The following is a 14,075-nucleotide window of genomic DNA, read 5'->3' on the forward strand; positions in this document are numbered from 1 at the left end:
CATCAGACATCGTGACAGTGTGCACCAATAGCACTGACACACTAAAACCCACAAACAATAAGTAGCATTGTCTGAGACAATCACAGAGAAAGTTGAATAAAAAATAAAGTTTTACATTTTTAAAACAAAAAGTTGATCTGTGCAACTATGAACTGTATCAAATAATTGCCATAGATAAGAAAATTTGTTTTGAAAATTTGGTAATACTTCTAACACTAAACATCCGCACGTATCCGCTCACCCTGCTTCTTCTGTGTGCACGTAAACAGTGAATTTTTTTCGTTAACATCCTCAGATAACAAGACAGTGGTGAAAGGTAGAGCCATCCTTATGTAAGAGCTTTGTATTAAAACTGACATAAACTCAATGGAAAGAAGCTGAAGCGGGTCCCTCCCACTGACAGCTGAGCCTGGTTAGTCATGCATGCTGTGGGAATGGAACAGAAAGCAATCACCTTCTCTTTTTTTTAATGAAGCTGTCAAGCCAATCACAAACGTATGCCGGCCATAGCAGCTGAGGCTGTGTGGAGAGGCACTAAGCCAGCTCTTGAGCCCCGGAGGCCTGATCACTTTGCCTATAAATTTAGCATGCATGATATTATGCATGTGGGGAGAACCAATTCTGAGAGGAATAGCATATATGTGTGGAACGTGAACACTTTACTGAGGGGAACCATACACCCAAGAGAGATGACTCTTTGTTTAATGAGTACTGTCTCGTTGCTTAAACCAACACATGTATACAAAAAAATATGTGCATGATTAAGTTTATAAACTAACAGTCAGTCAAAATCCTGGCTTTTGCTGATATTTGGACAACGCTTTCTTGGCTCTGATGATTGTCTTAGTGACATACCAACATGGAGTCTAATGAGAAACAAGGAAAAGAACTAGAGGGCATGTGGGTTAGACAAGGGAAATTAGTGTGGAAACACAAAAGGTAGGGCACTATATAATTGATATGAGCTGAAAATACTGGACCTTATGCAGAACCATAGCAATCAGTGATGGATGAGAGTTTTATGGATAAAATAAAAATGATATGCATGAGATATTCCGCTGAATTATATCAAGAACACCGGAGTCATGGCATTAAAAATGATAACAATATCCCAATCTATATAATAAAGACGAGGTGTATTATCTGTTAGAAATATCTAACAGTGGTTCAATGACGAGCAATACTATAGTGACTAATAAAAGAAAAAGTAAGAAATGCTGATTATTTTCTTACTATAGCATTTGGTTGTGGGTGAGATATACTGTATTAAGCAGCCAGTTTTTTTTTGTTTTTTTTTAAAGTTTATATATTTGAATTATGAAAGAGTGTGGACCCATGTCTGAAGTGTGCCTACAGTGAACAGATTAGGTTCAGTGCTAGATTACACAACAATGGAAAAAGGAGGCCTGGTTTGATGAATCACATTTTCCCTATAAAGCAAACCAGTGAAAGCAGGATTATGCTTTGAGTAACATTGGTCGTGTCACCCATGTTATGTGACTCTGACACTCATCGTTTACCAATAAATCATTGCATATCTAAAATGTCTCTTCATGGTTATGATATTTCCTGAAGGCAGTGACCCCTCCAACATGAGGAAATCATGCCACGCTGCAAAAATGATTTAGGAATTGTATGAAGAATGTGCCCCGTGACCATGAACGGAAAAGAAAATGGGTAGTATAGATGAGAGACACAAAAACAGCTCTGAATAAACAGTTTGGACTTTTCGAAGTGTGTTTCTGTAGAGATATGATGAAGTGTCAATATCTTACCTACAGTTGTCAGCAGTCAGAGGGATGTCAGTTTGAAGAATCAGGGAGAAATTAAAAACATCATTCGACTGAGAACAAGGGAGCTAACGGCTGCTCACACTGTGGCTTTTAGACATCTAAAAAACCTAAATATCTAAAAAGATTATTGACATGGAAATAAAATGTCACTATCACCTGTTAGAAATGGTTCTCTGGATCAGAGATGCACTACTGAAATACTGCAATATTTAAAGTGTCTTTTGCATCGCATTAAGAAGACAGAGCAAACACTGGAAGCCCGTGTCATCTGCAGGTGAGCACAGTCATGGAAAGGACCAGGTTAGCATGGTTATAGTTCCCCATTCACTGAATGAAAGCAATGTGTAGATTCATTTTTCCAAGTCAAACATCATAATTTGGTGAGTATGAAAAAAAGTTAAAGCGTGCAATTTCTAGGTTCACAAATGATTTTTAATGTGTTTTAATACCTTCAAAAGTGTGACTTCAAAGGATTTGCTTTTAAAAGTTCAGTATCATAGCCTTCTTTAAGAGGTTTAATGATCTGTAAGGCCTTAAGGATCTGGGCTGGCAAACAGGGATGTACCAACAAACTGGTTATAATGTAAAAGCTGGTCTTTTTTTGTTATTATAATGATTACACAACAGGAAATAAAATGCAATAATCTAGTTTTATTCACTTATGCAATAGTGAAATCAATAGCATTGTAATAAAGTGAAAATGAAGTCATTATGGCATCTTTGTTTGCTTTTAAGCTGTAAAAAGTTAACATGAACGTACCAACTTCTGATTGTGCCGATACTATCTTTTCAGCATGCTGCTAGCTGATCTGAATATCAAAGCATAGAGCAGCTCTGACTCTTCTGTTAGGATCCCCCACCCCCACAAACCCTCACCTAACAAAATTCAAGCTGATGCTGCCTATAGGGACATGTATCAAAGATATGAACCTCTGTAACCAGATTGCAAGTGTGTTCTCTGCTTCATGTAGCTTCAAAGCTGAGGACAACATCGCTCTGTTGTAACTTGACATGCTAGAGAAGCCTAAAACAATAAAAAGTATTTGGAAGAAGTTAAAGATCAAATTGCATAAACCTTTTATGTAATGCAGGTGTAGATTCTCAGTCATACAGGACATGGTAAAACCAAAAAAAAAAAAAAAAAAAAAAAAAAGATGAAGATGAAGATGTTTCACTTCAAAAAATTGAAAGTCCAGTTGTTTTTGTTTTTAACCTTTCTTTTGGACTTTTATTGCACTTCATAAACTGTTTTAATGGCTCTGCTGCAAAGTTTCATCAGACTTACTATACAGGGTAACAAGTTACTCTGATTTTACAGAAGCTTGGCCAAATTTAAACAAACCACTTATTTTGAGTAGCAATAAAAGTGTATGAGGATAATTCACTGCATTCTTTAAGATTTCAGCAAAAACGATTCACTAAGATGAAAGACTTACTGCATTCTTGTAAAAAACAGTCTATCATAACTTTTAAATCTTTTTTTTAAAGTGTAATTTAATGTTATTCTATAACAGATGCTAGAGAAGTTTTGAAAGCTCAGCAAAATTGAAGGACCCAAGGCCCATTTTTTTTCTCAAGCCTGTTGTAGCCGTTTTATGCAATCCATTGTGCTTCTTTTGCAACATCTTTCACACTAATAAGCAACAAACATTTTTGAAAGCATATTAACTTCTCTGCAACCAATTTCACCACGATCTTCTGCAACTGAGACATTAAAAAGGGTCGGCCTAACTTGTTAAATCTGATGCACTTTTTCACTGATTTCAGCCAGGTATGTTTTCAAACAGGTCTAATGTTGCCTTTTTTGCCATAAAACATAATCAAACTGTCACACGTGTGTTTTCACTGTAGCTTAATCTAACTAATCTCGCGTTCTTTGTAACTTTTTTTTGTAGCATTCCTGTTTTTTTGTCTTAGCTGTGCTGAAACCTCAAGTTTCCCCACAACCTCTCGACAAATCTTTTTTTTCCCACAAAGCTGCTCTGTTTTTCATCCGTGCATTATTTTTGGTTTGGAGTTGCTAAGATCTCTTCGAAGTATTTTCCGTTTGGGGCTGTTGTTGGGTCGTTGGGTTTGTCTGCTGGCTTGTTCAACTTTTTGTTGCTTTTTTTTTTTTTCATTCATTCTTTTTGCTCTCTGAAAAAGTTATGCTCCTTCTCACCTGTCTGACTGTGTATTCTTAGTATTTCAGTTGTTTCAGCAGCAACGTGACAGTCTTCTCCACCAAGAGTTGTACAGCATGGATGCCTGCTGGTCTGTTTCTCATCACAAAGGATTCAGTCTTAAGGTCTTTGCAAACCCAGTCCATGTATTTTTGAAACTGTCATCCACAAAAGATTGTACACCACATTGTTGGTGTTTTGTTTGTTTATTCACTTGTTTACTCACTTATGTCATGGAAATAAAAAAAGAAGTGTATGTGCGTGAAAAGGTGGCACAAAGAGTTTCACCAGCCGATGAAAGAGGCGCACATAATTTCCTAAGACATATATTTTATGCCTTCAGGAACTGTTTAGTGTTGGGAAAAACTGTGGGAGAGTTTGTCAACAGCATTTTGGATGAAACCATGAATGTGAACCATGAATGTACCATTGCCTCGAGGCGATACAATTTTTTCAAAAGCATTTGACTGATTGATGCAAAAACTAAAATAAATAAATAAACAAAATAAAAAAAAATGAAAGACCAAGCATTTGGAGTCAGTTTGTCATTATGATTGTATAAAAATGAAATATTTGATCAACATATGATGACATGGACAGACCTGGTGTATGAAGAGCTTTACTCAGCAAACAATGTTCAATATTCAGTGAAGTGATTATGTTTCTGCAGTGGAAGATTACTGAAAAACATCATGAAAACATGGCACATTTACACCACATCTTTTTAACATCTTAACAATTGTGACTTTCTTTTTTATATATTTGTTTTTGAATAAAAGCAACTGTTAAGAGGAAAGATATTTGTTCTTCACTTATTCTTTTAACAGCCTTAAAGTATAAAAAAGAGCTTATCATGCTTTCTGAATTTAATTAGTCTTTTATTAATATTATTATTATTATTATTAGTAGTAGTATTAGTAGTAGTAGTAGCAGTATATACATTGATGACTTAGCAGCTTCTCCTCAGCATCTGCTCCTCAGTGAAAGTAAAAACTGGCAAATGCTTTGATTATCACAAATGAATAAATTTCTCTGTTTTCCTTTGTTTTCAGTCTGATTAACTCTTGGGGGTGCAGCAAAACACATTATCCATCATTTTCTTGATTCAGAGTACAATCCGAGCTGAAACCTTGTATTTATCTATTTAAAAAAATGTCTTGTTGAGTAGCTTACGATGTAAAACTTTGTATTCACTTTTTACTCACACAGACAAATATGCAAGTTGTAGACAAAGGGTTTTTCATACAAACAAAACAGGTCCATTTCAGTTTCTGCAAGTTCCATTTTGAAACATGCTACAATCGCTCTGTATTTACTTGAAGTTTGCTGACTAAATTCCACTATGAAGTTCAATAGTCCTACTTATTTGATACAACATCATTCCATGCATCTGTAAACATGTGCATTTGCTAGGTGCAATTATTAGTTTAAACTAGTTTTTTTTTTTTTTTAGAATCTCTGTGAGTGACTAAGAACAAAGAACAGATATTTTATTTCTTGATATAATGAATCACTACTTTTACCAATGCTGATACGAATAATAAAAAATAATAAAGAATGTTGGCAGCGTATGATCAAAAAGAAGGCTTGACATTTCAGTGTTCCCTAGTTTGTGACATTAAATAAAAATAAACAATTGTCATTAATTGTTTCTTTGGTTAAAGGTGAATGATTCTTTATTTATTCTGATAAATAAGTGTTGTGACTGGAGAAGTAGTTTATAGAGAAATTCTTTTGCTGAAACTAATATGAAACCTCCACTGTTTCACTTTTCTCTGCTTTTTTTTCTGCTGCAAACAATTCTAATATATTTTCAATCCCCTTTCTAGTTTAATTTTGTTAAAACAATCCATCCACCTGTCTCCACTGGAAGCCAAAATTCGCTTCACTGTCCTGACAGCTGTGAGCTTGATTCGTACCGGCAACCGTGTCATTGATTCCTCCATAGAGGCAGAACTATGCATCAATCAAAACTGCAATATCATCACCATCATCTTTTTACTATCTTTATGTGCATTTTCTCCCAGACAGACTTCTGTTTATTTGTCACTTGTGGATGATGGAACTGGAAGGCTTGTGATAAGAAATGGTGCTTACACCCTCAAATTAATAATTACCAATTCTATTTGACATTTTAGCCACACAGTAAGGTATGTGGACAGATCTATGTATAAGTTTGAATCTCATTCAGTGAAATTATCATTTTTTACTGATTAAACCCCCTTCTAGTTTATTTTTATGTGTTTTCTTAATCCAGAAATGTTATATTCCTGCAACACCCTGCAAGCCTGGGTGTTTGTGTGTCTGAGACAAACAAAGAACTGTATAGCTTCATATTTGCTCCTAATGTTACCTGGCATAAGAGAACTATTTTGCATCCCAGAGACCTCACTTTAAGGTCAGCAGGTGTAATAAGTGGTGAAAACTGATCCGGCAAGAGCTCCACGTGTGGAATGAAATGTCATCTCTAGAATGAGAAAACTGTGGCTTTGTCCAAGTGGCGCTTGTTCCACACAACATGCTAATGTGGGCAGGGAGAGGCGCCTGCGTCCATGGAAATAGGAGTGATCAAGTGTTTTTGGAGTAGATCTGAGAGAGGAGCAGCTAGTGGGAGGAGAGACACAAGATGAAATGGAGGGCCGAATTGTGTGTCCGCACCATATCCCTTTGAAATGATTCATTACAATTCTGTTAATTAGCAGCTACACTTGTAAAATGACCTCTGAATCCTGCCTCTGTCTGTACCTCCCACTGCCTAGCGACAGTAAGCTTTATACAGAGAGGAGCAATAAAGGAAAAAGGGAGCATTAAAGGGAGGGTTGAGGGCAACAAGAGAGCAATGGATAGATGGGTTTAAAAGCAAATAGGGAAAAAAAAAGTGATAACTAAGTTTGAGAGGCAGGGAGAAGGAGAACACAGTGAACCAAAGTAGAAAAGCTAAAGCTGTGAGTCTAACAGTCCAATTATGTGTGCTACTTGGTGACAGGATGTATGAGTGTACAGTTGCTTGTTTAGCAGAGATAAGGTCAAGAGGCAAGTGGATGATGCAGAATACTGAGACTTTTTGAACAAAGACTATAAGAACAGTTTAAAAATCTGTATGGTTTCTTTGACTTTTAGGTGGTAAAAAGTAACAGACCCAGCATTTTGAAAAATACTTAGAAGATATTCAATCAAAAATCAAATCAAATTTGACCACTCCAATCATTTAGTATCATTGTGTTCTGTAAATGAGTAAAAATAATACAAAGTGGCATCAGTTGGTGATAAATAGGACAGTCAGACAGCTGACTATTTATTGATTGTTTATTGATTCAGTGTAGTAGGTATGAGGTAGTGGTATTAAAATACACACTGGATAAACAGCTCAGAAAGCCAGCCAGACAGGTCTCAAATCCCTCTTTTCTATGGAAAGGGTCAAGAAAAACAGAAAAAAAAAAATCACCAAAACCCCTCACAGCAAATTAATTTCTGTCAGGGCTGTAATGCTGAGATCTCTTTCAATCTAAGTTTGCATTCAGTTGAGGGGAGAGCTGACCAGTTTTAAAAGACCTGAAGTACAGACGTGAGCCTGAAGGAGGTCAGAGGTGCTGAAAAGCAAAGCCATGAAGTGATAGATGAGAAAGAGAATTCTGTAATTGATCAGAAACCTAATAGGGTTGGGCAGATGTGTTGGTGTGAGTAAGAGTCCTGGCAGTAGAGGTTTGAATCTACTGAAACTTGTCAAGAGCTTTACTAAGGAAACCAAACAAAATGTTATTGCAGTAATACAGACAGGGGGTTATAGAGTCGTGTATTTTAGTTTGAGTTTTTAGAAGCAATAACTGAAAATGGTTTTAGATTTAAAAAAGAAAGAAAGAAATGGTGATGGATATTTTTAAGCTCCATTAGCCCCATGAAGGTCAGAATTGATTAGTATTTTAAGATTTATACAGTCACCATCAATTGGCACGATTATCAAAGATCATTAACATGTTCTTTGAGTGAAATGTGGCTCCTCTGACATTTTCTAAACTATCGGCTTGTTTTTGTCTAATCCACTGCATACATAATGTTCCAGTTCTCAATATCTGCCACAAGTATTTTTAAAAACAACATTGATGAGTAAAAATAAGCTGGAGGAATTCCTGGTGATTTTATGGAAATGTGTATGATGAAATGTATAAGCAACATGCAGTATGTATGTTTGGACTTGAAAGATGCTGGCCAGAAAGTGTAGCCTTGGGGTCTTCCAGTCTATTCACAAGCTTATATTTTTTGTTAAAAAAACATTTCAATATGAACTGCAATCAAAAAAATAAATAAAAGAATGAAAATAAGCGTTTTCTGAGAAAACATTGTGGTTCCGATGGTGGGCCGCTCTGTGGGGGCCCCACATTTAGTCTCCACAACTGTCTTTTAAAAAGGATGACGCTGGTCAAATGAAATGACCTGATGAATTATGTCTTGGGATAAACTGATTTCAATATTTGCAGTTCTTTCTTTTATGTCTTTACTGTAGACAGTAGATGGAAACGTTTCTGGTTTGCAGGCCTTCCTTCTCTCTGCACATAATGACTTGTTTGGATCACATTGTAAATGATTGTCTTTTGTTCCGTTTTTATCATGTTTAGCATTTGACAACGTAAGTGTTTGAAGCACACTTCATTATTCACAGAATTAAAGCTAGATGAAGACGTGCAATACCCCCCGATGAGAACATGGAGATTCAACACCATCTGCTATTAGTTCTCTTCCCTGTAACCATGTGCACGCTCCTTTGAAGAGGTCTTTTTAAAGGCATTCAAATATAATGCTAAATAGCTGTCACAGCCGACTCTAAGATGCAACCAGAATGTAAATGTACGGGGCAAAAGAAGACAGAAAATCACAAGGTGTGCAGCAGCAGGGTCCTTTCTGTGCCGTTCCCTGAGTTAAGGGACCAACTGGCCGCCAAGCTGTGACTCTACAACTCACAACCCAACACAGACCTGTAACAGCCAAGTCTTTCCTTGACTCAGCTGTTTGTCTACAGTGAAAAAACATAGCTGCATAACAGTTAAGACTCAGGTGTCTTATGATGTAAGTGTGTTGGGATGTTTAGCTTTTTTGGCCTGTGGCTATGTCTTCAAATAAACAAGGTGAGTTGTGTACAAAATGGTTTCTAAGCACAACCGTGCACAGTACAGTATGAAGCCAAGCATGACATCTGTAATTAGAATTACCTGTCGTTGTCATGATGATTTATGACGTAATTAATGAATGATTAGGTGACATATCAAGATGGTCTTCTTTGTCTGTTCAAATTTGGGTTGAATGTTTTTCTAGTTGATTAGCCTCTGATCTGCACAATATTTTGGAGGAGAAGCTGGATAATATTTCACCCTGTTACTGCTGATAATGGCTCTAGTTTTGTAGATTTTATTTAGCATGTATTCATCTACAATTCATGGTAAAAAAAAAAAAAAAAGAAGTCTTTTATCTATCCAGAAATACTTTTTGTCTTTTGACAATGGGTACTTGGGTAAAAGTTAATTAAAATAAAAATACAACTTCTGCCTGTTGGATATCACCCATTCTGGTTCCTTCAAAGAGACATGAAACTCTTATTATTTCTTTGAACCTGTTTGGGAAAGAAGGTTGAAGCTGCATACTTTCTTGACAGGGCTTTCTCAGACTTAAGAGAAACAGCACGAGATAATCAATACACTTTCTTTCCAACTCCACAGAGATCGAGTTGGAGTATACCTCACACCCTACAGCCTTAATCTTCTTATAAGGTTCAGCAAGGAGACTCATTATTCTGACATACCTTGGGTAATTCCTGATGCTAATATTGTTGTAAAACACCAGGATTAATGATCACTTGCTGGGCTGTTTGTTTCATAGCAGGTTTGTTAATGTTTAAACAAATTAACTTGTTTTGTTACATATATGTTATATGTTTTCATGTAAAGTAAGATTCCATTGAATCATTTAATTTATGCTTTTATTCAAGGTCTTTTTGAGTTTTTTAATTAGAGGGAAAACAAACTAGTTCTAATCAGCACACATTACTATGGAAACATTTTGTTTGTACAAAATATGGCTCAGATACATTGGATCATGTGTGTGATACTGTGCTTCCCCATTTGACAGGGATAGACATTCACAGAGTCTTCACTGGATTCCACTCAATGACCAAACAATCCTCTTTCTTAATTTCTTCCTTTATTGTCAGGTTATTTTTTCAGATAATTTTTTTCAGGTCATTTTTTTCTGGTGAAAAACCTTTAGCAAATAACACAAAACAAAAATCAGATTCGCAACCAGGTCAGAGTACATCCCGTATGTTTGTTTTGTAAATATGTTAGTGTGAAAGTAGAAGAATATTAGCTTGAATAAATACATTTTCATCAACAGTATTAAACTTACAATCAACCTACAGCTATCTTCAAAATCTACCAAGTACTTTATCCACTTTATAAAATTTAATACCAAGAAAATACTCTCATTATCTCATAATGCCACAAAGACACAATAATCAAATGTTTCACATTATCTCTTCAATGAGCCCATAAATCTCAAGACAGTTAACATTAAACATTTGGTAAAATCAAACAACCTCTAAACAATTACTGCAAACCAATCAATCCAAGACAAAAGTCACAGAGCAGAAATGTTTGGGCCACACCCTTCAGAGAAATTTGCTCTGTGGCTGCTTTACCTCTAACACCATCTCAGAAGCAACAGAGTTCAGACCGTTATTGGTTCAAAAGTTTGTTTTCTTACCAGCTGCCTCTCTGTTGTTTGTAAATGTCAACTCTGCACAGATTTTTCCATGCCTGGTTGGCACCATCCACAGCATTCGAGTGTTGTGCACCATGATTCTGGTCCCTGTGTCAACAGGTTATCACAGAATGGTTCCTCAAAATGGTTTCTACCCCCTCACTTCTAAGCTTGACTTAACATTGTGAAAGAATTATCTTTGGTATCCTTCTTTTGTTACGGTCAACAATAAAAATTACAGTTCTGCTGTTGCGAAAACAATTTTGGTAAGTATGAACATGGGCAGGACACTGCTTAATGAAAAATGCCTCTCTCTAAAATATAACAGCAGTTCACCAGTGCTGAGGTGGAAACAGTTTAGTGTTCTGTTCAACTTCTCACCACAGCTTTGCAGTATCCATCTTAGTAGTCCCTTTGACACATTGAATGTCAGTGTGGTGGAGAGATTAATCGGTGGTCACCTGCTGTGAGTTGTCAATAGAATGCCTCAGGAAGAGTCATATCAGCATAATGGGAACCCTTTTTCAGGAAATATGTCATGTTCAGTGAACACAACCTCCCCCTGTCTTCTCTTTTGAAAGGGGATCACTGCATCTTTCTGTGTCTAAAGATTAGACTTAACATCAGGGCAAACTATGACGAGCATTGGCAACCTGACACTGTAAGCCACAGGGGGTTGGATAAGGTGTGTTTAAAAGAAATCTATGAATACAGCAAAAGACACAGCAGGGGACAACGGCTAGCTGCCAGCCATCAGCTTACAACGTGAAAAATAAAAAAGCTCCTCAGAACGCATAGAAATCGCTCTCATCTTGAAGGGAACAAAAGACAGCAACAAGTCCATATAGCCTCATAGGTTGTTTATTCATACACTTTAATAAAAGCAGCACATGGTACCTCTGCAAGATAAGGGTGGGGTATTGCACATAAGAGAGCATCTAGGATGCAAGAGCAAAATATGACACGCAGCAATAACAGTCTTTTGACCATTGGTAATCTAATATTATTTCAAAGTGATTCAAGGTCAGTGTTCATTTCATTAGACAGGCAGTATTTATAGACATCTGTGGAAGACAGCAAATTACAGCTTCCTTCACTCTTGTCTCTTTGCTACAGTGTTAAGGATTAAAAGTTGTTCTGAATGCACTTGTTATGAATGCAAAAACATCTACAGAATATTTAATAGACAAATGGTGTGTTGTCTTACCATTGCATGTCATTTCAGGGCATTTTAAGAGCTTCTACAATTTTTTTGCCTTTATTTCTTTGATTTAGATAATTTAGATAATTATTTATTTTCTTTAGATAAGCGACACAATTACTGATTACATCATAGAATATTTATAAAAAAATAAGAGCTTAAATAAAAAGTTTCATGATTTTTAGGAATCAACATCTATCTATCCATCCACTGTACTCATTTTTATCTTTCCAGGTTGCAGGAGGAGCTGGTGCCTTCCAGCAGTCATTGTGTGAAAGGTGGGATACACCCTGGACAGGTCGCAAGTCCATCACAGGGCCACGTAGAGACAAACAACCATTCACAGTCTCACTCTCACCTAGTGACAATTTAGAGTTACCAATTAACCTAACATGCATGTTTTCGGTCTGCAGGAGGAGTGGTCTGAGAAAACCCACACATGCACAGAGCCGAAATGTAAACTCCACACAGAAAGGCCTCAGGTCAGAGGTGGGCCTGGGACCTTCTTGCTGTGAGCACAAAAAGTTAGGAAAAAAGTAAGACAATTTGTGTTTGGTCTATTATTTCTTTGTTGTTACATTGTTGAAAACAACATGGAGCAACTAACACAGATACTTTCCACTGCAATTTGTATATGTTGAGAAGATCTCGTCTTTTTTTCTGTGTGATTACAAGAAGGGATGCAGATTTTGGTAATCTTCTTAAGAGTTAAAGTTTATTTCCCGTTCACGAAGAAGAGCAAACACATTCATCAACAGATAATGGTCTCACTAACAGAATGTTTGTCTGTTTATTTATTGCATGCTGTGACTCCCCCTTGGCTGGATCATTTAAAAGTACATTTCACTAGACACAACACCTGACACAGAATCCGGTTTCAACTAGCCTTCTGGTGTCTAAGGCCTTGTCCAACAGCCCCGTCCTGAGAAATACAGACTGTACTTCTCTCTTAAGTCAGTACAGATTACTTAAAAACAGATAAACACATGCTTAAAGGTTACATGAGTACATTATTAAATATTATATTTTACCTTAACAGCAGAAACTATGGAAACTTTAAAATCCAACATCCTTATTGACTCAGAAACAACTTGTGACCCAGAGTTCCAACATTCAAAAGTAAATGCAGGAAAATAGGACGAGTTATTAGGCGATTTCATTTTTACTTCAAGCTCAGGTCCTCTATAAGAGTTCTCTGATGACCACTGGCACCACTGAGGCCATGACTCACAAATTTATTAATTAGTTTATTTATTAATTCTTACTACTTTTAGCTTTATCCTGATCCCTTCCATTTTATTGAGAGGAAAATGAATTTCAGTGTTTCTATGTTTGCTTTTTATCCCCATAAAAGTTTGTTTTAATGTATTTTTTTTTAACTGAAAGAAAATTCAATTAAATTCAATGTCGAAAAGATTAAATATTTATAGAGGTGCAGTCAGGGCTTTTAGTTCAAAAATATGTTTTTGACTTCAGGAACTTTAACACCATAGAAAAATATCTATGTGATAATGCATTTGTTTTTATATGATGTTCATTAGGGTAGCTGAAAGGAAAAGGTATTTAATTAACATTTCACAAACAATGTGAAGCCAAAAAACATAGTGATGGTTTGATATTGTAAAGGTTATCTAACAACAGAAATGTGTGGCCAGTAAGCAATAAGCTCCCACATAAGTCACAGAAAACAAAATTATTTATTGCTTGTTTTCAAATACTTTTCAGACCATTAAAACATATTGGATTTCTTTAAACAAGATTCTATGAATTGAAATAAATACAATCAAAACAACCAGTTATGCACTGAAATTAGAAAGATCCAATTGTCAGTTTTGAGATGTTTCAAAATGATTTAGTAAAGCATATTTACACGATAAAGCCTATATTTTGAAATTCACTATTCTAGGTATTCCATCCATTCATGCATTTTCTTTACCCGCTTCTCCATTCCGGGTCAAAGGGAGCTGAAGAAACCCCTCCCATGCACATGAAAAACACAAATGCACGAATGACCTGTAAAGATTGCAGACAATTTCATATTTTTCCCTTCAAAAGGAAGGAAAATTCAAAGTTTCTGATGAGTTTGAGCAAGTGTTGAAAATAAATGTCGATTTAATGCATTTATTAGAATTTTTTTCAGACTTAAAAAAAAAAAATCTCAATTTACAGCAG

At 36.0% G+C, this 14,075-nt stretch overlaps 1 long non-coding RNA gene across 2 annotated transcripts in view; it reads right to left on the minus strand.

Moving 5' to 3' along the window:
* The window catches only part of LOC119618041, a 105,937-nt gene that overhangs the window by 54,214 nt on the left and 37,648 nt on the right, over positions 1-14,075 (minus strand). Inside the window, exon 1 of one of the 2 annotated variants that reach the window (XR_005234563.1) lies at positions 10,706-11,057. The exons of the other annotated variant lie outside the window; for it this stretch is intronic. This is a non-coding gene — a long non-coding RNA (uncharacterized LOC119618041). Of the gene's footprint in view, positions 1-10,705; positions 11,058-14,075 lie in introns of those variants that run through there. 2 annotated transcript variants of the gene reach the window in all.

This window comes from Kryptolebias marmoratus, linkage group LG20 (assembly GCF_001649575.2).
Source record: "Kryptolebias marmoratus isolate JLee-2015 linkage group LG20, ASM164957v2, whole genome shotgun sequence".
Classification (NCBI taxonomy): Eukaryota; Metazoa; Chordata; class Actinopteri; order Cyprinodontiformes; family Rivulidae; genus Kryptolebias; species Kryptolebias marmoratus.